The following is a 27,593-nucleotide window of genomic DNA, read 5'->3' as shown; positions in this document are numbered from 1 at the left end:
ACACTTATTCTGGTATAAGAGTGCCTTTTGTCAGTTTCAACTCTTGCTTTGGAAGGGGGTTGAGATAAACCAAAGAAAAATAAGAACACCTCTCTTATACTCGAATATAGTATATTGAGGGGAGAAGGAGGTATTATATCAGTTTAGCCATAACAGTGTAACCAGTGAAACTTTCCCATGTAGACAAGCCCCAAAATGCAGGCTGTCACCTGCCATACTGAGCTACTAAACTCAGTTAACAAGACTGAGAAACACCCACCCCCGTTTCTGTTCATCAAGACAGGGCCCCAGGAAGCTTTGCCCTTCACCACCCACTCCAAACAAACTAGAGTATATAAAGATCTACCAGTGATAATTTTCTGATATTTATATTTTTAAAAGGTGAATTCAACATTTAAAATCCATGAGCTGTCTATTTTAGGAGGTTTCTGTTCACTTTCTAGAAGAGGATTGAGAATCACTTCCTCCTCTATATTTTGTTGGAGAGTTTGTTTGTTTTTTAAATGGCTGTATCTCCACATTTCTGTAAATATTTGCACAGCTGTTTTCATACCATTGAAAATAAACATTTAAACTAAAAAGATAAAGTTTGAGAAAGGGAATATTTTTAAGACCTTCAATGTAGAGACTAGGAAATGAGGTTTTTTACCCACGAAAGCTTATGCCCAAATAAATCTGTTAGTCTTTAAGGTGCCACCAGACTCCTTGTTGTTAATGTAGAGACTGTGATCATGAGTGCCCCTGTCCCTTTCTGGGCACTACTAAAATACTTTATACCAATGTAAGCTCATCAATAGTTCTTCAACTAACATGGCAAGTCTACATTTAGGCACTTCAAGACCTCACCCTCCTCCACTTGGAGGAATACAATACAAGGCACTAGTGTTAAATAATTCAGTTACATAGATAAACAATAAAGGGAAAGGGAAATCTAATTGGAAGTGAGGAAACTATGCATTTCAAATGAGATCTGAAACAAGACAGAGCAGATCAAGCAAAAAGATACCAAAAGGCTGTTCCAACCAGCAGAAGTTGCACATACAATCTTGCAGAGAAGGCTCTTGCATGAATGCAGGAGACTGGACTAGATGACCTCTTGAGGTGTCTTCCAGTTCTGCAATTCTACGATGACACTATAAACAGTGGGGTCATACCAGGGTAGTTAAAACTGTACAACTTGTGTGTGTAGTCAAGGCCTAAGTGTTTCAAAAGAACAGGAAAGCTTAGCAATAAAAGCCTTGACCAAGATTTTTTTTATAAATGGGGTGCCTAATGTTGGAGGCTCTTAAACCTATATTCACAGGCACTTAGGTGGCCTGGTTTTCAAGAAGCACTCAGCAGCTCCCAATTGAAGCTGGGTGCTGCTGGATGTGCAGCATGATTGAAAAATGGGCTACTTATTTAAGTGCTGAAATACTGATTTAGAGTTTAGGCACCCGTGTCTGAATTTTTCCATACTGACTTTAAACAAACCAATGAGGTTCTCTCCCTTCCTGGGACTGAGGAACTTGGAAAGCAAGGCACCACTGCCCAAAACTTTGGCACCACCACAAATTCTCTGCCTCCACCCCCTTGTTACATGGTGTTATTTACTATAAAAGAGGTTAGCATGTTAGAAAGGGAAGGCTGAAGCTCACTGGTTTAGAGAAGCAGCATATGCCATCCCTCAAAAGCCCCAAACATCCAACTTGCCACAACAGCCAGGGGATAACCCATCTCCACATGCAATGCAGTGAAAAGCATTGGGTTAGGGCGACGCGGGAGGGGCTTTGGTCCCCGCACCCCTTTTTTCTTTGGATTGTGTCTTGGTATGGAGTTAGATATTATGCATTAAGTAAAGAAAGTCCTGGAGATAAAAGGCAGCTAGGGAAAAAAAGGGCAGGGGGGTGAGTGGGGAAGACAGAAAAGGTGTCTGCATGTGAAACGGGCAACAAGCAAGGAGGGAGAATCACAGCAGAGAGTGGGGGAACAGTTGGGATGCTTGGGGCGGGGAAGAGAGGCAAAAGGGGGCAGAGGGGAGCCAGCCCCAGACAAAAGGAGGTAAACGGAGGTCAAGGGGGGCAGCCCCAGGCAAAAAGAGGCTGAGGGACAGGGGCTGGTCATAAAATGGGGAAGGGTGGGTGGGAGGGGAAGCAGGCCATAGGATGGGGAAGGGTCTCAGGGGGCTGAGGGAGTGGGAACCAGCCCCAGGCTGTGGGTTGGGGAAGGGTCCAGAGGATGTGTGGGAGCTAGCCCCAGGTAGTGGGATGGGGAAGGGTCCCGGGGGGGCAGAGGGAGGGGGGATGGGGAAGGGTCCCGGGGGGGCAGAGGGAGGGTGGTATGGGGGGATGGGGAAGGGTCCCGGGGGGGCAGAGGGAGGGTGGTATGGGGGGATGGGGAAGGGTCCCGGGGGGGCAGAGGGAGGGGGTATGGGGGGCAGAGGGAGGGGGGATGGGGAAGGGTCCCGGGGGGCAGAGGGTGGGGAGGATGGGGGGATGGGGAAGGGTCCCGGGGGGGCAGAGGGAGGGGGCTATGGGGAAGGGTCCCGGGAGGGCAGAGGGAGGGGGCTATGGGGGGATGGGGAAGGGTCCCGGGGGGCAGAGGGTGGGGAGTATGGGGGGATGGGGAAGGGTCCCCAGGGGCAGAGGGAGGGGGGATGGGGGGAAGGGTCCCGGGGAGCACCCGGCCACCCCCAGCCAGGAGGGGCGCGGGGCGGCATCGCCTCACCTGGCTGGGTCCCGCCCCGGCTCCAATCTGCCCCGCGGCAGCCCCCGGCTCCGAGTGCGGTCGGCGCGTGCCCGGAAGCCCGGCAGGCTGCGGGCCCGGGGAGGGGCGCGCGGGGCATGCCGGGACTCGTAGTCCGTGGGGCGGGGGGCCAGCGTGAGGGGGCGGGGATATTATGGGATATTAACTTGGGGGGGGTTGTTCTGTCAGTCGGCGCGGGTTGGGGAGCAGAGGGTGGGATAAATTGGGGAACGGAGGTGGGGCGGTTTGGGGAGCGGTGGGGGTTTGGGGAACGGGGGGTGGGTTGGGAGGGGTTGGGGAGCGGAGGGTGGGGCGGGTTGGGGAGTGGAGGGTGGGGCGGGTTGGGAGGGGTTGGGGAGCGGTGGGGGTTTGGGGAGCGGAGGGTGGGATAAATTGGGGAACGGAGGGTGGGGCGGTTTGGGGAGCGGTGGGGGTTTGGGGAACGGGGGGTGGGTTGGGAGGGGTTGGGGAGCGGAGGGTGGGGCGGGTTGGGGAGTGGTGGGGGTTGGGGAGTGGAGGGTGGGGCGGGTTGGGAGGGGTTGGGGAGCGGTGGGGGTTTGGGGAGCGGAGGGTGGGTTGGGTTGGGTTGGGAGGGGTTGGGGAGCGGAGGGTGGGGCGGTTTGGGGAGCAGAGGGTGGGGTAGGTTGGGGAGTGGTGGGGGTTGGGGAGCGGAGGGTGGGGCGGGTTGGGGAGCGGTGGAGGTTGGGGAGCGGAGGGTGGGGTAGTTTGGGGAGTGGAGGGGGGGTAGGTTGGGGTTGGAATTGGGGTAGTTTGGAAGGCTGGGTGTGCTGGAGGAATTTGGAGGTAGGAGACTAATAGTGTACTTGGCAGTAGTGAGGTTGGGATACTTTAGGAATAGTGTGTGGATAATTTGGGGAGGTTAGAGGTAGTATGAGGGCTGAGTTTGTGGAGGCCACTTGGAGGGAGTTGAGGGTAACTTGCGGAGATTATCTGCATGGAATAATTTGGGGGTGATGTGAAGGGGAATAATTTAGGGAGTCCAGGGACGGGGGAGAGCTGCACAGGGAAAGACGAGGAGTAGTACATGGAATGGGTGGCTGAGGAAATTGCATGAGGGGTAACATAAGGGGAAACATGGGTATCTCATGCATGCTGTGTGCAGAGGCTGTGTCACGTCTGGCTCCTTTTAACTGAAACTGCCCATTGACCATAAGAAATTTTTGAGAATTTCTCTAGAGGGGCATTTAAAATCATTTATATTGCCACCAAACATCTAAATTAGTCTGTATAATTACTCAGGACAAAGCGTTGTTTTCCTTACATTTCTGAATTAGTTTTATGAGAGTAGGTTTGGACAGAGGCTGAATCACTATTAGGCCATACCTCCCAGTTATATTCTCCTATATAATATAATCAGACACAAGGAGCAAGGGAATAGGAGATAGGTTTATTGCTACTCAAAATGAGAGCCAACTAAACACAATTGTTATTCTTACTTATTATTTGTATTATCATAGCACCTGGGAGCTCTAGTCATGGATCAGGACCACACTGTGCTAGGGGCTGTACAAACATGTATACAGAATAGGAGGTGGGATATTTATTGTTCAAAACATGGCATTTTTCTTTCACAGGAAATTTTGACATTCCAACATTTCGTTCCATTCCAAATATGAACAAAATGGCAAAATATCAAAACTGTTCATGAAATGAAAAATCCTGAAAGTTTCACATCTGAGGCACTTCAATTGAAAAGTTGAACACTTTTGATTGAAACAAAAAGATTCAACATTTCAAAATGCCATTTTTCCTTGCAGTTCTCCCGATTGAAAAAAATATATTAAAAATTCTGACAAAAATCACATCTTTTTTGATCAGAGGAATTTTTTTCTGTTAAAATTTTCAACCAGATTGATTACAATAGGAAATACTTGTTATATGCAGAAAAAATCATGGAAAGTAACTCATAACTAACCATTTACTTGTCTAAAAACAAACTACACACAATAGCATACGTGGAGACCCTCAGTCCATATGGAAGTCCTCTGGTATGGCTAAACACAGATGAACCAATTTCCCTTAAGGCAAGTTTATTTGCTTGACTTGTACCTTGGTAATAAATTTCCTTCTGGTTGTATCGCAAGAGGAGCTACGCAACTGCACTCCTTTCCTAGACTACCAGTCCTTCCCACACAAAATCCTTCCACCACCTCTACTGTAAATTGGAGCATGTCTTCACCTGAGGGCAGACTCCAAATAAACTCTGTCATCATACTAATGCTTAGAGAGACAAGGTGGGTGAGGTAATATCTTTTATTGGACCAACTTCTGTTGATGAGAAAGACAAGCTTTGAGCCACACAGAGCTCTACAGTAATAGGGAAACCCCTTTCCAGTGCTGTATTAAGTGTCTACACTACAGTGGCGTACCCTCAATGCTGCAGCTAAATACCTTTGAGGATCTGGCCTGCGTGCCTCAGTTCCCCATGTGTAAAACTTGCCTACCTTACAGGAGTCTTGTGAGGATAAATACATTCAAGATGGTGAAGTCTTCAGAAACTAATGGGTAATGGGAGCCAGACAAGTACTATGGATACATATCAATGAGAACATCCAGGGCTAACTTCAATAGGATAAACAAAAGTATAATGGATATAAACCCTGCAGCCAGTTCTGCTATAGACTTTTGGTGTCACTTCATTTCTCTGTGCCTCTCTAAAATGGGGAAAATACTACGTCCCTTCTTTCTCTTCCTACCCCTACACATGTACAGTATTTGAACTGCAAGCTCTTTGGGGCAGGGACAGTGCGTGTGTACCATGCCCAGTACAATGGGCCCCAATCATCATTGGGAACTCCAGGGGTTCCTGTAATACAAATAATATTAAAAAAAAAATAGTTTCTAAAATCTATCAGAGTTCTTATATGGCCTCAACACTGTAGTATTTCAGACTCATAAACGTTAGTGAATGTATCCTCACAGGGCCCCTATGTGGCAAGGCAGAGCTATTATCCCATTATCCAGATGGGGAACTGAGGCACAGAAAAGTTACATTATTTTCGCCAGGTCACCCAGGAAGAGCCAAGAATTGAACCTAGGTCTTCAGTGCCTTGAGCACAAGACCATCTTGCCTTCTTTAGGTAGGAAGACTTAGGTACGAAGGGTGCCTTTGAAACCACAGGGGGTCCCTTCACACTATTGATTGCTCTGCAGATTTTCATTTGATGCAGGAACGGAGGCTGTGCATGTACCAATATTTTAGTCAAGCCTGTGCTCTGTGGACGTTCCCTGTCCCATGCAGTAAACGACCTGAGGCTTAGGCTATATCTACACTTCGGCATGTAGTGTACCTACGCTGCAGGCCCCACCCCACCCCCCTCGCCAGCACAGGTATAAATAGCAGAGTAGATGAGGAGGCACGGCGTAGGTGAATAAAGACACGCCTGAACCTAGGGTGGCTCTCTACATGCCCAAGCAGTGCCTACCCTTCCCACTGCCGGAGCCTTTGTCTGCTGCCTCCCCCCTGCCACGTGTAGCTACACACCGCAGCGTGGACGCAGCATGCTTTTCACTGCAGCATGTAACTACCCCCCCTATGCCCCGCTGCCAGAGTAGACGAGGCCTTATGAAGACCCGCTCTTCCTTGTTCTACCTGCTTTATGGATGCAAATGGTTTGAAGCTGGAAGTCCTCTGCTCTGAGGGGATTCTGTCAGAGATACGTTTTTGCAAGTCAGATGTGGTCTGTTCCTTGCTGATGCATAAACAAATTATTAGTGTAAAATGGATGTGTGCATTGCTTCTAGATGTACATGCTTTACTCTCTGCTATTTACAGCCGGTTCCTGCTACATTAATAAATGCGCTGGTTTTCCAGTGCTCTCTGTTTCCATCCACTGTGACTCCTCTAGCCAGAGACTCCAGAGCCCTTCCTCCCCCAATTTGCAACCTCCCGGTTGACTGGGCCCCACGCCCACCAGGAACTATGGAGCACTTAAAATCCTGGAGACCCATGCTTCATGCCACTGGAAATCTCTCTCAGAGCTTCACAGTAGTGGGGGGGGGGGGGGGGGTGAGCTGTAGGGTTATCTCTTGAATAGGAGAGTCTTTCATCATCCACGTGGTGCTGTAGCTTATACCCCCTCTCAAGCCTTATCTGTATGCCTAGCAGCTGCAGGAATGCAGACAAAGGTGACCTATGGGGCAGTAACCATCTTGCCTGAAGCTTCAGGACAGCTTTCTCTCCAGGGTAAGTCAATGAGTAACTTGCTGCTGTTAGCAGAATTAGAGGAGCTGGGCAAACAATTTGACCTTGTTCATGCCAGAGTGAGCGCTGCGGACTCCAAGGACATTAGCTTGCAGGAAGAGTGAACAAGCTGGAAGCTAAAGTAGGTGCCTCTGGGCAGGAAAGCTGGGAAGCAGGTCATAGAATGCAGTCATGAAACTAGAGAGCATGTCATTCGCTATTGCACAAGCTTTGTGAAAGAAATGGCCAAGCCCTTTCGTTTTGCCTGGAGTCTAGTGCAAGTTACAGCCCTACTTTGGCTGCAAGGCCTCCCGCTTGGCTCTGAGGGAGATCTCTTTGCAGGATTTCTAAAAGCCTGGGCTCTGGAGATCTTGCATCTTAACTTTATGGGTCAGTCTATGTGGTAAGTGGTGTTACCAACCCTTGTGATGTTATGGCAACTCTTGTGCTGTTTGTTGTTTTTTCTAAAGCTCCAGCACCCGGAGTCATGAGATTCAGCTTTCATTTAAAAAAAAAGTGCAAGGTTCTATCCCTCAAGGTTGCAGAGAAAAGCTTGAAAACATGACTCAAGTGGACCCTAAAGGTTCAGAAACACAAAGGCAAATCAAGAGCCCCTCTCCCAATGTTATTTTAAAAATCTGATGATTTTTGAACACTTGGGGTCAGCAATATTGGGTGGGGGCCTTTCCACATTCATCCCAGGAGAAAGAAACAACCAACCAATGCAACCCTGAGCAGCTCAGTCCATCATCTGTGGAATACCTGCTTTGTGGGATGAGGATAGGCTCTTAACCGAAGCCAGGAAAGCCAATGAGATGATGTTCCGCCGTGGCCAGGTTAGGAATGTTCCTGATGTAGGTCCCACAGCTCCAGCCAAAAGGAGAGTCCTTGCACCTAATGAAAAGGCATTTGCTGAAATGACAAGGAAAGCAATACTAAACGCTATGCAGCCAGGCAACACCTTCCATCAGAGGAGCTCAAGGTGCTTAATGATGTCATCCGCATGCTGGTAAGGTACACATGGGCATAGAGAGTGAAATCCTGGCTTGATTGAAGTCAATGCCAGAACTCCCATTGACTTCAGCAGAGCCAGGATTCTACCCAGAATGTGCAACCCAGATTTCCACACCATCTAGCCTGTGAGTCACCATAAATGGGAAAATCCACATGTTTAGGGATGCTATACCTGCTCTGTTTTAAGTACTTAGATGACCCCCCATTACCAGAGTATTGCACACCACACATGAATTAATGCATTTACCCTCACACACTCCCAGGAGGCAGGGCAGCCCTATGGGAAACTGAGGCACGGAGAGGCTGTGTGACTTGCCCAAGGTCACACAGGGAGTCTATGGCAGAGCAGGGAATTGAACCTGGGTTTCTTGAGAGCCAGGCTACCGTCCCAACTATCCAACCTTCTGCCGTGAACCTTCTGGGGAAAAACGTCCATCGAGAAGCAGGAGAAAACACTGATCTAGGCTATCAACTGACTTTCTTTTCATCTAACGGAGCTTCTTCTGTATATTTAGTACCTTTCAGTCTCTTTTGTTTCCTTTCGTGTTTTAGAGAATCTTTTTAGAGCTACAATGGACCTTTGAATGCAGTATAATAGAGGACGTCCTTTTAGAGTGACCCGTGTTCTTTTGAACAGAATACCAATTAGCTGGATAGAGGCATTCAGCATTCAAAGGAATATTTCAAAGCCCCTTTTTTAGTAACTTTATTACTAAAGTCACACAAGCTTTCTGGTGATACTTGGGCCAGCATGGGAATATGATTACAATACCAGCTCCCTAACACCAGCACCTAAGGGCAACAGTAAGGAAAGAGGTAAAGTCGTAAGGCCCATTGGGAGTTAGGTGCCATGGGATTACTTTGCAGGGATGTAAAGTCAGAGAGGTTTGGGGAAAATCCACATAGCTAAGCTGTCTGTACATCCCATAGGTTAATGCAATACACACTCTGGGGGATGTTATGTATTGCAGATAATATGCTACGTTTATTTCGTTATACAGTAACTCAGGGGTGGCCAGCCTGGGGCTCAAGAGCAACATGCGGCTCTTCAGAAGTTAATATGCAGCTCCTTGTATAGGCACCGACCCCGGGGCTGGAGCTACAGTAGGGTTACCATATTAAAACATTTAAAAAAGAGGACACTCCACGGGGCCTTGGCCCTGCCCCAACTCCGCCCCCTCCCCTGAGCGCCCCGCATTCCCCCTCTTTCTCCCTCCCAGCTACACGAAACAGCTGCCCGAGCGCTACCGGCTTCACGGTTTGCCGGGCAGCCCCCAGACCTCCAGACCCTGCGCCCCCGGCCGGGCGCTTCCCCAGCGCAGCCGGAGCCCGGGAGGGGAAGCGCCTGGCCGGGGGCGCAGGGTCTGGAGGTCTGGGGGCTGCCCGGCAAACCGTGAAGCCGGTAGCGCTCGGGCAGCTCGGCTCTTCAGCTACACAGAGCTGAGGTGTCTGGGGGGAGCAGCAGCCACCGGAGCCGCTCTAAGGTAAGCAGGGGACAGGGATGCCGGCAAAGCATTTTCCTGGACATGTTCGGCTTTTTGGCAATTCCCCCGGGACGGGGATTTGAGGACCAAAAAGCCAGACATGTCTGGGAAAATCCGGACGTATGTAACCCTAGCTACAGGCGCCAACTTTCCAATGTGCTGGGGGGGTGCTCACTGCTTAACCCCTGGCTCTGCCCCAGGCCCTGCCCCCACTCCACCCCCTTCCCGCCCCCTCCCCTGAGCCTGCAATACCCTCGCTTCTCTCCCCCCCCCCCCCGCCCCAGCCTACTGCAAGCCCTGAAACAGCTGATTGGGAGGTGCGGGGAAGGAGAGGGAGTCACTGATCAGTGAGGCTGCTGGTGGGTGGGAGGCGCTGGGAGCGGGGTGCGCTGATGGAGGCTGCTAACGTATTACTGTGGCTCTTTGGCAATGTACACTGGTAAAGTCTGACTCCTTCTCAGGCTCAGGCTGGCCACCCCTGCTGTAACTTTTTTAATAGTTGTGTTTGTTTAGTGTTCTCAGGCAACAAGTGTTAGACGGTGCAGGAGTTTGTGAATCGTTTAGAACAGCAAAGGTAATTCATTGTGATCATCTAAAATATTGGTCGCTGACTCCTCCTTGCAGGCAATCAGCTAGTCCAGCAGTGGGGGGTCATATAAATACATATATGGCTAATAATAGCCATCTAAATATGCAGGGGTGAGGACAATAGCAAATACCCCACAAAGATATGCTTATTCATTCCTTGTGTGATGGTAGCCATAGAAGCCCCAATAAGGATCTCGTTGTGCTAGGTGCTGCACACACACACACCCCGTATAAAAGTCTCTTCTCCAAAGATCTTACAATCTAATTAAATTAACCAGATTTTGGGAGGAGGAAATTTTACCAAATTCCCTCCAGTTTTCCATTGTCCTTGATAATTATCCTAGTGGGGGTGGTACTAAAGGACACCAGCACAGTCAGAACACTAGCTAGACAGCTACCAGGTGACCCAGTGTAAACTACTTCATCTCCTCTGTGCCTCGGTTTCCCCATCTATAAAATGGGGATAATAATAATTCTTTAAATCCATTCATATCTGTGGGCACTCAGATAACAGGGTAATGAGATTTACAGAAGTCTCGTGGCTAAATAAAATTCTTTCTTTCTTCGTTTCCATTTTATAGCCCTAAGGGGACAAATTTAGTCCAGCTGTAAATTGGCTCAGATCCTTTGACGTCCCTAAAATTGCACCTGCTCACACAACAGCTGAGTATAGTTCAATATCCCTAAGGCCCTGGATGTGGAGACGGGTCAGGGAAACTGAGCTAGAACTCAAAGGTCTGCAGAGCTGCCGGCATCACTCTGGTGAAGTCAGTGATGTTGTTTCCCGAGAGCAACACCACAATCTAAGGGTTTAAATACACAGAGAAATTGATCAGAATAGCGAGTGCAGAAGACACCTTTCCACAGTCACTGTTCCAGAATAGCTCCCCCTGTGCACACGCTATTAAACTGCACCCATTATTCTGGAATAAAGTAACTTTTATTCTGGAATAGTGTGTCCGCCTGGAGAGATATTCCACAATAGCTATTGCAAAATAGTGTATTTCACAAGAGCTATTCTGGTCAAATTCCTGTGGAGACAAACCCTAAGACTCTCTGAAGAGGGATTTAGTTTTGAGGCCAACTAAGTAAATATGGAGCCCCTCTGTTCTCCCTGCACAGATGCTTAATATTAGCCGGTCTTTACTGGTTGCTTCTTTGGTTCAGATTCAACCACGAATGATCAGATTTATGGATGCCACTAAAACTAAAGGGGGAACAAACACACAGGAGGCCAGGAGCAAACAATGAAGGGGCAGGATGGAGAGATTAGAGCAGACAACAAAGGAGATACAGTCCTAAAAAAATGGAAATAAACAACACTGCTACAAAGTGGAAGGAGGGGAGAGGAGGGGAGCAATGTAGCCCAACAACTGAGCCTGTCACATTCAAGCAAGTGCTTGTTTCCGTGGTGCTGTCCTCAGATGACTTCTTTGTGTAACCAAGTTGCTGCAGGGATGGTCTGGCATCAGGGCTAGGAGCTAAAGCTTTCACTAGAGGATGGGTCTGCCTCGAAAAGTAGGGCACAAAAGTCTGAGAACCACTGAGTCAGCTAAATCACGGATGCAGTCTTTGGTAACACTAAGGACTAGTTAGACTTGAACGGATCAAAAACACCCATATTTTAATGAGTCGTGCAGGGCTCTGTGCGCCCGGTGGGTGCTTAAACTGCCGAACATTATAACATAACAAGGTCAGGGGAACATGGCATAAAAGCCTATGACAGCTCCTGAATACTAAGTAGCATGTACACACACAGGGAGAGGTTTATGGTAGGTCTGCCCCTCCCCAGTTTAAGAAATGGAAGAACAGCTGACACTATCTGTACCACAGCCGCAGAGGAAGTGCCACCGTTTTAGCTTCTCAAATCATAATCACTAGGATGCAACACAGAGGATTTCCAAACATGTAGCAGTCAAAGAAACCCCATTGAGCTGTCAGTGACATAAATGACACCAAGAGAGTTAAAACCAAACATGGAGGAAGGCAGACCCTTTCCCTCCTCATCTGTGCAAATGTAGCAGTAGCAGTTGATAAGCAAAAGTGATTAACCTGGGTGGTGAGCAGTAGAGGTGAGATACCTCCAGCATCCAGCAGGTGGCTATGCTGAATCAGGAAACCATAAACCTTGCTGGCTTGAGTTGACAGAAGCTAAATGGAAGAAAGGCAGTCAGCTGGTAATGATTTTTAACCACAGCTAACCTGGGGATGGGGTCCAATCAAACTCCCCTTAAAGTGAATGGAAAGTTCCCCAGTGGCTTCAGTGGGAATTGAATCAACCCCAAATAGTGGCAAGTATCAGGGGGTCGCCGTGTTAGTCCGTATCTACAAAAACAACAAGGAGTCTGGTGGCACCTTAAAGACTAACAGATTTATTTGGGCATAAGCTTTCGTGGGTAAAAACTTCACTTCTTCAGATGCAGGTTTTTACCCACGAAAGCTTATGCCCAAATAAATCTGTTAGTCTTTAAGGTGCCACCAGACTCCTTGTTGTTTTTCCCAAATAGTGGGATTTTCAAAGTGCCTAAACTGATTAGGTGCCTAAATCCCATTGAAATCAATGGGAGTTAGGCACTTCTGAAAAATCCCCCTTATAAGTCTAGACTTCAGCCCGTCATCAGCTCCAGGATCAGAGCCCTCCACTCAGTCCCCTGTTTGGGTCTGATATTCATTCTGTGTGTCTGGTTTCTTTCATGAGTCCCACAGCTACCTAAGTGCAGGATTCATTTGTGATATGGAATAGCACACAAACACTTATGTCTGTTTTCCACTACGTTCTGATTGTCCTGTGTATAGTATTTTGGATTAAAAAACATGGTAGTGAGAAAAAAGAAGGATTGCTGAGAAAAAAGAGCTCCACGCTATGAAGTTACAAGCACTAAGGGCTAACGGTATTAGTTTCACACCACTATGCCAGTTTTTGACTGGGACGGTAGTTTATTTTGCATGACCCACCTGATCTTGAGTTTCCTTAGCAAAACCATATGGGATTTATCAAGAAGAGTTTGCAGCTGAGTCCCTCAACTCTATTATTTTCAATTTTCTTACAGTGACTGCACTAAAAGTGCTGAGTAGGTGGAAAGAGACACACATCAACATCATGTAGCCATCTGAATGCTCCCTTCCCTCCGGGAGGCCCTGACAGGCAGCAGCTTTCCCTGGTTCCTGGCCCTAGCCAGCCTTCCTGACCCTACCGCGAGCTCAAACCCTACTCTCCAAGACAGCCATCCTGGGCTGTCCTTTAGCTCTGGCCTTGGTGCCAGACACCAACTTCAAGTGTCATGGGGCAGGGCTGGTTGGGCACCCAGCAGCCGATTAACCCTTTCCTGGCTAATGCGGGGTTTGTACACCCCATCACCAGGGCTTCTAAGCAATGTTTTTCTGATGTTTCCTATGGACTCCTTTGTTGCATATGGACAGAGCACATGTGGGACTGGCAGCGTATAAATTTTTGTCCTCGGTTATGCCAACTCCACTAATTATGCATAGCAGAACCACTCATTATACATAGCAGAACCACTCATTATAGCCATCCTCAAATGTAAGGCCGCTGTGTTATTACCGATTTCCCATGAACAGAGCACCTTCTGCCTGTCTAAGGCCCCAATCCCGCAAAGACTTAAACGCATGCTTAACCATACGCTCTGTGAGTAAACCCATTAACTCCAGTACAACACTCACAGTGAGGGAAGTTAAGCACCTGCTTTCGTCTGTGCAGGATCTGATCCCAAAGAATTTCTAGGGCCTAGTGGCGTAGGTGGGGATTTTCAAAAGAGCCCAATTTCATAGCCCAGGTGCAGTATCTCCGAGTGTCTGGCGACTTTTCAGAGGAGTTGTTAATGTCGTAACATCCTTAAGGTGCATAGTGTAGTAAACTGCAATGGCACGTGTGTGTTTATTGTGCTGACACGCACAACAGAAACTATTTAGTGACACAGCTGTGGTGCTGAGTCACAGATCCAGCTCTCAAAGGATGAGGATCATGCTGATTACATAAGAAAACAGGCATCTTTCTTGTATGAGGTGCAAAGGAGGCTGAAAGTATATTCTGGGGCCCAACAGAACAATACATTCCATTCCTGAAATCATTAAGCAATAACACACAAGATGTGCTCCTATTTTTGGTACACGCCTCCAGCTGTGTTGGGAAATACACTTTGGATTGCTAGCGAATTGTTGGTATATACCCAGTATAAGGGCCCTTCCTAGCCAGTTCCTCTGGCGAGAAGCAGATGAAATCTTCATCTGTCATTCAGAGATTATAAAGCCAGAAGGCATCAGTGTGATCATGTAGTCTGACCTCCTGCGTAACACAGCCCTAGGACTTCTCTGACTTGATTCCTATTTGAACTAGAAAAATAACATCCCATCTTGATTTAAACATTTCCCGAGATGGAGAATGCACCACAACCCTTGGTAAGTTGTTCCAATCACCTTCACCGTTAAAAAATTGCCCCTTATTTTTAGTGTGAATTTGTCTCGCTTCTAGCCATTGGTTGCTTAATGACCCTGACGCAAAACAAGCATCAGTGCGGCACCTAGGGATGTTCCACTCACCTTTGTAATGCTGCACAATCAAGAACAGGAAGAATTTACCTCGGCTCAATTCCACTGTCTACTAAAAATTCCTTCTGCAGTTTCATCTTGACGCCATATGCTTCAGCGGAACTAGTCCTAAATTCTTGCATAGTGTTGTTGTGTACTGTTAAAACAACTCCAGAGGCTCCACAACAGAAGTAGACACATCTCAGTAATGGATGAAACACTTTCTCGGTGATGGTTTGTAATATACACATTTGTAAAGGGCTTTGGGATCTTTCAGCATTAAAGCAGCTATTTACAAATTTAATCTATTAGTACCATTCCTACTGGCATTACTGACACTCCTAGACACACTAGAATTTAACACCATTAACATTTTCTTTTTAAAGGAAGGAAGGACAAGTGTAACTAATTTTCACACTTTGTTTAAATCATATAACGAACAGCCCCAGAGCAGGGAGGTTATTAGCTCTCATTGTGGTGTGAGAGAGACAATGAAAACTGTTACTAAATTATACACGTTTATACTGATTGCAGCTCTTGGGACGAGGCGTTTATTAATGTATAATTATGGACGTTTGAAGAAAGAGAGGAACTAAGCTAACAAAATGATCTGAGCAGTCAGTTAGAAGACTTCTGTGGCACCTGCTCAGTTCCAAGTTGTTTGATGCTCCAGTGCTATCCAGCACAAAACTGGAAGACAAAGGGAAGCAAGGCATGCTGAAGAACTCCCAGCAGCCATCTGTTGTGTTCCACTATATCATTTAACATCAGCAGAAGACACAGGAGCCAACAGAGTATGATATAGTCAGGCAACATCAAGGTGTGACAAAGTGGGAATGTTCTTAATGTTTTCTCTGAATACTGTGTGGGTGCCTCAGTTTCCCCTATGCATTTCTTAGGTATCTAGGTGGGGGGAACAGGGTATGTGATTGTTGCAGAGCCCAAGAGGGCCCCTGTGATATGGTCTGCACAGAGAATGGCCGACACTCTGTCTCCTGGCAACTAATGGCCTGGGCCCCTCCTCTACAAAGGTGCCAACTGAAGGTGTTGGAGAACAAAGAGATCAGGTGACCTCTTGGCCCGGAAAGGAACAAAGGCAGAGGAGGGGCTGGAGAGTTGCAGTTTGGAGCTGGCGGGGAAAATGGAGGGGAGGCCAGACAGACCTCCTGGCCTCCCCTAGCTCCCCAAGATGGACCTGACTGAGGGGGTCCTGTTGTCTGTACCTGCAAGACCTGCCTTGGACTGTGTTCCTGTTGTCTAAATAAACCTTCTGTTTTACTGGCTGGCTGAGGGTCATAGTGAATCGCAGGAAGCCAGGGGTGCAGGGTCTTGCCTCCCCCAGCTCCGTGACACAAGGTGCTTAACTTTTATCAATGTATTTATTTTAAATCTGCAGTGAATTGAGGGCGAAAATCTAGGTATTTATAATTTCTCATGCTGAGATTTTGCAAAGTTTGAGATCAATAGAAATGTTTCTGTGGTTCGTTTTGTTAAATGCCACTGAAAACATTTTTTTTTAAATGTCATCCACAGCCTGAATGCTATTGCATTAACCTAGTATGCAAGAGCCTGAAAGTCTAGACTATGTTTATGGTCCAAGTTCAGTGAAATGCAGGCAATACCGGTAAGCAGCCAGCAATACCGGTAAAAAATAAAATGACATCTTCAAAGCTCTTTCTGATTTAAAAAAAAATCTCAGGTTTCATTAGTAACAGAACTAAGGACATCTGCTTTTATCATCTGATTTTTTTAAAGAGATGCTTGGGGAAATAACCCTTTATTTCCCCCTGACAAATTGTACCTGAAATGGTTACAAATAATTCACTGCAATTGAAAACAGAGAGAAAAGAGAGATTTCTTTCTCTTTTACAGCAGCCGGTGGTCAGTCAATTCCATTGCTTTGTTGGTGCCCAGAGGAGTGCCGATTTGATTAGCATGAGGACACCACTCAGCATTGCTGGGGGAAGTTCACATGCATGCTTTCCCCCAGGCCTTGCAAGAGGGAGCTTGCCAGCAAGAGCAGCAGCAAAGATGCAACTGACAGGCAGGGGCAGGCACAGGCACTGAGAGAAGGGGGAGCTGGCCGGGGTCCAAGCATGGCTTTGATCTTGGGACCACCCACTCTCCCCTGCTGGAAAGACCTTTGTAAATATCAGCAGGGGAACAAAATAAACTGACAATGTATATTTCCATACATGCTACTTAAAGGAGGCTCAATCAGAAACCTGAAGGATTATAAATTTGTCCCCGTCAACTATTTCAAGCTGATAACGGTCCTTTCAGCTGACCGGGTCCCCTTTATTCAGTTCAGGACAAATGATCCAACTGTGAATTACTGCAGTCACAAGACAAGACACAAAAAGGACACGGAGTTTGATCTCCATCCGAGATGCCTCCTGCAGAACCAAAGTTCAATTATTTGAAATCAGCCTCTGAAACACAGCAAGGTTCTAGCAGCATTATTCACGTTAGCCTGTTGGTGGTGTTTTTCTCCAAGGGAACTAAAGGGTTCAGCTGCTCAGTGACTGCCCAGACAGCTGCTCAGTGAATCCTCTCACTGGATTCATTATTTAATTTCATTAAACTTTTCAGGGGCCAAAACCAGTTCCTCAGCAGCAACATTGCAGCAAGATGTGCGATCAAACCATTATTCTGGCCCATAGCAATGTGGTAGCTAGGCAGGCAAACAAAACAAAATAGCAAAGTGCCGAATTGGTATGTTCATGGTATACGTACAGAGAAGTTAAATAAAAACAAAAATACTCTTGCTGAAAGGTTGCAATGTAACACTGCTTTATATCTTAGCATTCTGAACAATAACACACAAGAACCCCAAATCAGAGAGAGACAAAACAGGCTGCTCCCCAAAAATAGAGAGACACAACTCGTCCCACTTTACTCTAGGCTGGCTAGCTGAAGAATTGACTCTGATCACATGCTTCCCTATAGAGTCCCCTACCCTGTAAGCAGGATGAGTAAAAAATCCCTTAGGCTTTGAAGTGACCGTTTGCAATTTTTAAAGTTTTCAATACAGCACAAGAATGAAGTTTTCTATCCACAAAGCAAGCTCCCTCCATGTGCCAAGAGCCTCAGACTTCACCTGGAGAGACACCTCCTATGCATGAGAGAGGCCCTTTCAGCCCATGGCCTGTCTGCTTTGTCAAGAAGGGGCATAAATAGTATAAATTATGATGGATTCAAGTTTTGTTTTGATTTAATTTATAAAGTGTCAGTTACTGTGCAAACTGTGCCTGGGGCCCCTTTCAGTCCCTCCCGAGTGCACCCCTTATATGACAGGCCTGTTTTCTCCCTTACTTTGCGTAGAACCACTGTCAGACTGGATCTCTGGCTCCCATTGTATTGATGACACAGAGTCAGTCTAGTTTGGGCACCACTAGAAGTTTCCCTTCGAGAACCTGGGACAGCTTCCATTTGCGGCGACCCAGAGCCGGTGTCTCCAAAACAGCCCGTTTGTTCATTTCTCAAAGGGACAATGCATGAGAGCAAAGTGCCAACTAAGGCAATAACCTTTGCAAGTTCCCCTCAGCCCAGCTGAGTTCATCTCTGGCCTGTTTACAAGTCTCTGCATCTCCCTGTTCCTCTGGGTAGCAGTCAGACCCTCAGCTTTTCTCTGACACACCCTTGGTAGCTTCTCCTCCTCCCTCCCTATCACACTCCTCCTCTCCCTTTTTCAAGGCCTTTAGGTCTCCTTTGATTGAGGCATGGCCTTGGGAGGAGGAACTCAGGGGAGCCTGTCTGGAGGCTGTCTTATCTTCGCCATCGCTCCTGGCCTGCAGGTTTCCGCATTTACAGCCTCCTTTGAGTTAACTCCATCCCGCCTGGCCAAATGCACAGAGGCCCGCCCACATTCTTTAAACAATAACAGGGCTATTTCCCAGTTGGTCACATCGGGCATCTACTCTGACCATCTTTGAATGCCAGATTTTTTTACCCTGGCCAGATTGGACACCTGTTCACTAGCACTGAGACGGAGAATGCCGGCCTCAGTTCACATACTCTGCAGAACCCCAGAGTGGGCACTTTCAATCCACGTATTTTAAACCACGCAAGCGGAGAAAAACTATAGATCAGGGATCGGCCACCTTTGGCACGCGGCCTGCCAGGGTAAGCACCCTGGCGGGCCGGTTTGTTTACCTGCCGCGTCCGCAGGTTCGGCCAATCGCGGCTTCCACTGGCTGCGGTTCGCTGCTTCAGGCCAATGGGGGCTGCGGGAAGCCGCGGCCAGCACATCCCTCAGCCCGCGCTACTTCCTGCAGCCCCCATTGGCCTGGAGCGGGGAACCGCAGCCAGTGGGAGCCACGACTGGCCGAACCTGCGGACGCGGCAGGTAAACAAACCCTGGTGGGCCGCGTGCCAAAGGTTGCCGATCCCAGCTATAGATCCTACCATAGGCGACATGTGGGAGGGACATAAAGGGGGGCACCAGGTAAAGGGGGGGGGCACGTGACCTACTCCTGATCTTCTAAGTCATCGAGGCCTGCCTGTCTGACACCTGGTTTCCATGCTGACTGAAGGAGATTACCATGCACCGAAACGAACCATGCAAACTACTTAATCGCTATAATCCTGCAGGAGAACAAAGATGTCAAAAGACGGCCTGACTCAAAGAGGATGTTATGTACTCATTTGTTTTGCGCCCCAGGGCCTCTGAAGATCCATCTTGTGTTCAAGGCGGGAGCGTCCCCCTGCGCACTTGGACACAATAGCTAACATATTACACACGCATGCTGGAGGATTAAAGCTTGGCCTGCTATACATTTGCTGAACTGTCCCAGGGCGTCAGCTGTTGTGGGATCTTGGCTTTCCAACCTGGCAGTGTGTCGTCTCTATTGTCCACTGGGTGGCAGCGGCTCCCAGCCTTCATTGGGTGTTGTGGTCTGTTCGCAAAGGTTTATTTTTGTAAAGCTCTGGTCTATTTGCCACTGGTGGAAACCAGGAAAGGGCCAAGACGGACTTGAATCAATGCTAGAGACGGCAGGGGCCAAAAGCACCACTAAAACGCTGGACGCCTCTGTGGGGCCGGGGAACTAGTTAAATGATTGTGTTTCTTACTGTAGTGGCTAGGAACCAGCCAGCCTTGGAGCCCGGTTGGGCTGGGTGCTAAACAGACACAGGCCAGTAGCAGACCCTGCTCCAAAGAGTTAATAGTCTAAAGCCAGACAGGGGACAGCAATGGAACACACCACTAATCAATGTGACGGTGGCAAACGCCACTTGTTGGGGTGGATTTCGTTAGGAGGGGATGACGTCACAAGCGATAAGAGACCAACAGCTGGGACTGGAAGGAAATTGTAGTCAGCCTGTTTACAGCCCTTTGGCCAAGACTTTCAAAAGTGCTAGTGAGTCCGGGGCCCAACCTAAGCGCCTTTAAAAAGAGCCTGATTTTCAGAGGGCAGGTGCTCAGCCGCTTCTGACAACCCCTTTAAGGCGTCCCACGTTGGGCCTCCAAAAGTGGAAGCACCCCCAACCTCACTTTTGAAACCCTCGGTACCCCTTTCTGTTAGCGCCTTAGGCAACAGGACGTCCTGGTTAAAGACTCAAAATCCCCACCCCCTTTAACTGATGTGGGAGCGGTTACAATACATTTCTCCAAGGCAGACCAAAAAGCCCTCCCATGAATCCAGGGGAGATGAGGTCTGACAATATTAATATTTCTAAGGTCATTAACAAGCAAGAGAAAAAAAAACCCTTTAGGTTCCAGAACTGTACCCCCATAACGTACAGGGGATTGTGGGGGGAGGGATGGGGAATTTTTATACATCATAAAGAAGCAAACCAGACTTGGACAAATCATTTCCCGTCTCCGGGCCTCTGTTTCCCCATTTGTAAAACAGGGGGGAAGCTATTTACCCTCTTGATGAGGTTCCTGCAGTTTACAGATGCGACGTGCTAGGTAAGAATGACCTATTAGGGTGATGATCATTATTAATAAAATCAGGCACAAACCCAGTGCTTTGTAGGTCACGGCTCATCAGAGTGATGAAGAAAGAGAGATTATGGACAGTCTAAAGCATCCCTTATCATGCCCATTACAGAGTAAGCGTCACCTAACCCATTCAAACTCAGATCACCTTAAACAATCTGCCCTCACCGCTCCCATTTATATTTGTAAGTGTAGGTCTGGGTGTTCTGTTATCTGCTCGCTGGCTCAGTGCTGTCAAGTACAGTCGGAGCAATGAAGTGATTTATCGCTGGGCGTTCTCTCTCCCCGCTGGGGCACAAACAAAGGTCTCTGTCTATCCCTCCTGCTCCAAGCAGCTATTAAGGTCTGTTCGGCTGAGCCGAGTTAGCAAAACAGGTTGGGAAATACTTGGGGGTTGTGACTTAGCCCAGTACGATCTCTGCTCTTCCATGGGCTGTGCCCTGGATGCCTCCTAGCCTGAACGTGACAGTTCGCTGGGCACTGGCGTCTGCTGAAGGAGTCCAGTCCCCCCCAGGGTGGGTCCGGAGTGGGGAGAGCACTCTGGAGCGCTTTGGACACTTGGACAGAGGACAGTGAGAACCCTGGTGCTTCCTCTACCTGTGGGACATTCTGGCACCCTGGGCCCCTCCACCGTGGGCGTGGCAAAGGCCCTGCCCCATTCTGCATCGGCTGGCAGTGCAGGGATGGTGCCGGGGAGAGAGCTTGCCGCACCTCCAAAAGGCGAAGCGTGGGAAGCAACGCTCAGCCCCCAGGTCATACCCTCAGCAGCTTTTGCCTCGTGAAGGTTCCCAGTGCACTTGACAGGCTATAGCCAGGAATCCTTTCACCCAGCTCGGAAATGCAGCCACCTCTGGGGTGGGACGTCCTAGCCACACAGCAGCACCACACGTCTCCCTTTTTCACAAGGTCCTCCTGGGGAACTCCTCCTTGTGGTGTAATGAACAAGGGGGGGGGTTAGCCCAGCAGCCTGGAGGCAAGGCAGAGCTGATTGCTAGGAGACCACGTTCTGCAGGCAGGGCGATAGGAGAGAAGAACCCATTTATGCTTGTTCAGTCACTGTGGGAATGTATAGACCAAGGCCGAGATCCTCAAAGACACCTAAATACCATTAAGGGGCTGGGCCCACAGGACGAATTCCAATTCGCGGGTGGGGAGGGGGGCACATGTGTATGTTAAGAAGCTGCAGCTGCTTACACCAGGGCTGAACATGACCCCCTGGCTCTGAGCGGCCTCTCCCTACCTCCTTGTCCCCTGCGTCTCCCCCACATTCTGCACATGGGGTAAGTAACACCAGAGAGTTAAGGGCAGGGAAGAATCTGTCCCCACGTCTCACCACCTTCCACTTAGAGAAAGCCTTGGGGTGGAGAGTTAATATCGGCAGCGTTGCCAACACCAAGTGTTCAAACGGCGTCAATCAAAAATGACCCCATTGGCTTCAAAAGTCACGCGTGTGGCTTCGAGACGTTGGAGGAGAGCCTTTCACCCAGGGCTCTCGGAGCACTCACAAGGACGTGGCCTTCAGCCCATCACGGCCTGGTCCTGTCCCGTAAATAAATAATTATTTCCTGCTGAGTCAGGTGATCCCACGCGGCGCCCTGTCATAGACGCATAGACTTTAAGGTCAGAAGGGACCATTATGATCATCTAGTCTGACCTCCTGCACAACGCAGGCCACAGAATCTCACCCACCCACTTCTGTAACAAACCCCTGACCTATGTCTGAGCTATTGAAGTCCTCAACTTGTGGTTTAAAGACGTCAAGGTGCAGAGAATCCTCCAGCAAGTGACCCGTGCCCCACGCTGCAGAGGCGAAAACCCCCCAGGGCCTCTGCCAATCTGCCCTGGAGGAAAATTCCTTCCTGACCCCAAATATGGTGATCAGCTAAACCCTGAGCATGTGGGCAAGACTCACCAGCCAGCACCCTGTCCTCAGTCCACCCAGGGCTGCCTGCGTCTCTCCCAGCTGCTGAGGTGTCGTCTGAGCAGAGACAGGCAAAGGCCACCAGAAGCAGTAAGTTTTTACGCCGGTGCGTCAGACCAGGGTTTCTCTACCTTTCCCGTGTTGCCACCCGCTGGGATCCACCCCCCGGCCAGCTGGGACCCCGGCTCCTATTTAGCAATATGACAAGGACAGGGCAATAGCAACCCCCAAAACCCTGGTAGGGGTCATGACCCCAGGGTGCAGCTCCACCAGCACTGGACACCAGGGAGGGGACACACGTAGGCGGTTCCACCCCTGCAGATGGAAACGACAGCACTGGCCAGTCACTGGAGTGTGACCTTCAGCTCCGCCTGCCCCAAGGCCTGGGCTGGTCTCCTTTGCCTCGGAGTACACGGGGCCCTGCGCGGCCATAGACCCCCCTCGTTTCCGGTGCAAGACAAACCCACCAGCCCCGGGTCCCCGCTCTACAGGCAGCGACGGTGGCACTTTAAGAGCCGAATGGCGGGTGCTAGCGCCAGGCAGGGCCTTGCTCAACGGAGGTATAATCGCCGCGCTCTAGACTTTGGCCTTGGCAAGCGCCGCCGGCCCCTCTCCCCGGCTTCAGCACAGCGGCACCTTGGATTCTCCAGTTAGCCGAGCCATGCAATTTCTTATCTGCTGCCGAGCGTCCCAAAGGCCCTGCCGCCTGCAGAAACAGCCTGCAAAGCTTCCTGCAGCGGAAACAAGCGCAAAAACCCCGTCTCCGGCTGCATCTAGCCCCGGGGGCAGGCGGGTGGGGGTCACGCTGCTGCAGCTCCTCCCATGCCAGGCGGGGTCCCTGCTCTAGCCAGCTGCAATCAGAGCTAGTACTTTAAGTCTGGCCAGATTCTCCCCAGGTGAGGAAACACTTGAGGACACAAGATAGCAGGGCCCCCGCCCAGCCCCAGGCTTCCTTGGTGGCTGGTAACACTGCGTGGCGCGAGTGGTCTCAAAAGTCTAGGATGTCGCCCAGACGCTGTGGTGATGGGCACCAAACAGATACACGTAGTAGTAAATACAGGTATTTCATTAATTTGTAATAATAATAGTAATGAGGGGAACAAGGCAGGACAACTGCATTGCCCTGCACCACGTGGCTGTCTCTGGCTTTCCCCAGGAAGGTGCTGTCAGGGTTGCCTGGCTCACCTAGATTTGGCTTGACCCGGGCCTTTCCCAGCCTGGGTGCAGCCCAGTTGCACCCCTAGCATAGAGCACCCCCTGCACTGGGGCTCACAGCTCAGAGGCTCAGTCCAGCCCCACGGGAGGGCCCATCTGCACTGAGACGGGCTGGGTTTTAACCAGCTCAGGTGACAGTCAGGTGGTAACTAGGTTTCTCTCTGTCTGTGATAGCCTGGCCCCGGTACAGTAGTCTTGGAGCACGTCTCGATCCCGGCAGGAAGGGCAGTGCTGCTAGCCCCGTTTTGCAGATCAGGAATGGGGGCCCAGAGAGCTTAAGGCTCAGATCTGCAAAGGGATTTAGGGTCCTGATTCCTGTGGATTTCAACAGAAGTTAGGAACCTAAATGCCTTGGTGTACCTGGGCCTCAGTGAGTCACTCCAGGTCACACAGGGAGCCTTTGGCAGAGCAGGGACTTGAATCCGGGTCTCCAATGGCCTATGCTACCATCCCACCCCCCGAGCCAGCCGTGCTCACGTTCCCCAGTGCAGCCCGAGAAGCGTCTGCCCCCAGCCTGGTTTTATAACAACCTTCCTGTTCCCAGTGGGCAGGAAGGCTCAGATGGGCCCGAATCCAAGCTCCAGCCCCAAACAGCCAGGCTCTGGCTCAGAACAGAGCAGCTTGTGCCCATTTTCCAGTTAGAACCCTATTAGGTTTTGGCCAGAAAGGTTCCCCCTGCACGAGCTTGTCTGCTTGGAAGTAAGGAAGGATCCAGTGTAGATAGGGGCAAGTTGTGTGTTTAATGTTATAGCAGCTGGTCATGGGGGAACCCTACCAGAACCATGGGGTAACCCCTGAGCAGATGGCATGATGTTAAACCTGACTTGTCCCTGCCTTCCCAGTCCGCACGGTTAACATGACTCCTCAAGGTCCTGTTCTAACATGACCTCATTGTCTAGTGAGGAGAAGTCGCTGGGGTGCCCAGGGTCTTGCAGACAGTGCCCTTGAAAGCTACACGGCTGGCTCAAAGGGTTAGATTAGAGCCCTGGCCCTGGACAACGTATCAGCCCCTTGCTGGGAAGCAGCATCTCCTGAGCTGCTCCCAGGTAGCACCGATTCCCTGGAGTGCCGATGGGAACTACCAGCCACTGTGGCTTTTGCAGTCCTGCGTGGGCAAAGTTTTCAGTGGTGCTCATGAGCAGAGCCCAGACCCCCCAGCGAAAAGATGCGGGGGGAGGAAGGGTACCCCTGGCATCAAGGATTGGCCTAGCTAGTTCTGCCAGAACATGGAGCTCCAGCTTCTCCAGCTGCACTGGGACTTCCCAGGCCTGCTGTACAATCATGAGCACAGAAGGCAACCTACAAATCAGCTTCACAAGATGACCAGAGACTCTGTTTTCACTTTAGGGTAAAGCAGGGACTGGACTTCCCCTGCCAGCTCAATCCGTGGCCCCTCCGCTGCCCCAGCCCTGGAGGGGAATGAGCTAACAGCAGCCGAGATGCTGGGTTCTGCAGTATGGGAATGGGCCGGGGGGGACTGTAGCAGGACGACATGGCTTGGCTGACCCCAGCCTTGCTCTCTGACCATTCTTCTGACCCTTCCGAGACCCCAGCAGCGTGGCTCTCCGCCCCCATTAAGGGCTGAACATGCCCCCTCCCCATCCCCTGCTGATCTAGGGAGCGAAGGCACTTTCAGGATTCGAACCCAGCTCTCCTGCAGTGCAGCGAAGAGCTTGAGCCATCAGGCTATGGGACCTGCATGGCAGCTCCATGGCTTGACGCTCAGCTCTGAGTACCCCCTGGGGAGGAGAATAAGCCCGGAGGGGTGAAAAATCACCCTACGGCGCCCCCGCTCCGTCCCAGTGGCAGACTCATAGATTCCAAGGCCAGGAGGGACCTCCTATCTAGTCTAGATCTCTCTGATCTTCTGTCTAGTCTGACCTAGAAGATCAGAGAGATCTAGAGTATCTAGTTGGACCTCCTGCAGGACGCTGGGCCTAGGATGCAGGGAGGCGGAGGGAGGCCTGCGTTTCGCCTGCCTTTCACAAGCAGGGCAAGACCTTTCCTTGCCCTCTCCCTCTCCCCTGTACGGGGTAGGGCCAAGCAAATCACTGAGTACAGGATCTTCAGATCAATCTTTAATTGGTGCCAGGTGATGGAGACAGGCTGGGGGGATTACAGGGCCCATTTCCCTGTCAGCCAGGAGGGGAGAGCCCCCAAAGCCCTTCGAACGGATGACAACTGCCTCTGTGCTCTTCGGCCCCGGGCTAATCGGTTCCTGTTACTAACACTTCTCCTGGGCTCTCTCTCCCACTTACGATGGTCTTTCCTGCTTTGCCCTGGGCTCTGGGGCTGCTCCTTTATCCCCCCAGTGCGACGAGCATCCGTCCAAGTCGACCTTGGGGCTGCCCAGCTGCACCATTCCTAAGCAGAGAATCAGTAAATCCAAGACCCTGCCTCCCTCCTCTGCTGCCGAGCGGGCAGTTGGTTTAGCCCGCAGCCCCCGGAGCGATTAAACTTATCTCTGCAGATAAAGCGGCAGTGGCACCTTTTGCCTCGGCCTCCGAGGAGCCAGGCCTGCAAAGGCAGCAGCTACTGCAGCATGGGAAGAATTGCGATCTCACCTGGCCAGATGCCACAGCGATGGGCCCGGTCGGAGAACGTGGATGGAGAGAGATCAGCAGCCTGCCCGGTGTAGTTGGTGCCACGTGATTCACCTGCAAAAGGCTCCTTCCTTTTTCGCCAACCCCTGTAGAGACCCCAGGACCGACCGGGAGCCTGACTTCCGGCACGTCGGCCTGAATCCAGCCCTGGCCAGACCCCACTGAAGTTGGTGCTGACTCCAGCCAGGTGCAGGTTCACGTGCTGAAGCCAAGGAACTGCTGCCGTCTCGGGCTGAGGAGCAAGGCCAGCACGATGCTCCATGCCGGTTTCTAGCCCCGATGCAGGACTCCCGCTCCGCCCCTGGCTGAAGTCGATCTGGGTGGAGCAGGGCTCAGGCTTGCTAAGCCAGCTGGCCGGTGCCCACGCTCTGCCCTCCTGTAGAGCAGCACCTGGGCCTCAGAGCGCTGACGCTCGCCCATGAGCTTGGTGACAGCCCGGGGAGGGAGGTCAATAGACTTAGCCCATTTCAGGAGGGCACGGGGGCAGCTGCAGGCATGGAAGAGGGTGCCCATCCTGACACACCTTGGGCCTGATTTTCAGTAGCTCTGGGCATCTGCCCCGACTCCAGCTGCCCCTCCAAACACCAGCCCCCAAAGAGCTTCTAGTTCAGTGGTTCGGAACCCATTTACTATTGGTGGGTCGCATGGGCAGCTCTCTATGTGGGACACAACCACACCATAGACACACTCCCTGGATGGCCCTGAGGATGTCACATGGGCCACAGCTGTGTGCGGATTGGGCTGCAAGTGACCCCCGGGTCGCAGGTTAAGAACCACTGCTCTAGTTGGACAGACAGACAGATGGAGGCACCCATCATCAGAGGGCACTTGGGAGCCAAGTCTCAGATCCCCAAAGGCTTCCAGGCACCTAACTCCCATTGAAACCAGTAGGATTTAGGTACTGCAATACCTCTGCGGATCTGGGCCAGGCGCGTCAGCAGTGGTGGAGCTGGGATCCAAAGTCAAACTCCCCCACCCATGCTCAGGCCACACTGCTGCCCCAAAGGTGGGCTCAGGCATTCAGATTGGTTTGTCGGGGTGCAGGGGGGATTGGGGTTCCCAGCCATCCAGGAAAGGGGGGGTTGAGAGACACCCTCCTGTGCCCCACCCCCACTTTAAGCAAACCTTGGCTCTCAGCTGGAGGGAAAAGCTGTTAAACCAAAGGGCCAGATGGGAGCCGAGGCTCAGCCCATGCCCGGCAGCGCCCCGGCCAGGCACTCCATGCAAAGATTGAGGAGAAGCCACTGCAGATAACTGTGCAAACTGTCCTTCGCCGGGAGCTGTTATCATGCCAGGAGGGGGAGAGGCAGGGAGAAAAGGCAGCCAAGGTGGCCTTGAGCTCTCGCCTGGA

Source organism: Emys orbicularis, chromosome 23 (assembly GCF_028017835.1).
Source record: "Emys orbicularis isolate rEmyOrb1 chromosome 23, rEmyOrb1.hap1, whole genome shotgun sequence".
Classification (NCBI taxonomy): domain Eukaryota; kingdom Metazoa; phylum Chordata; order Testudines; family Emydidae; genus Emys; species Emys orbicularis.
The sequence above is the reverse complement of the archived record's forward strand: the minus strand, read 5'-3'. Positions refer to the sequence as shown.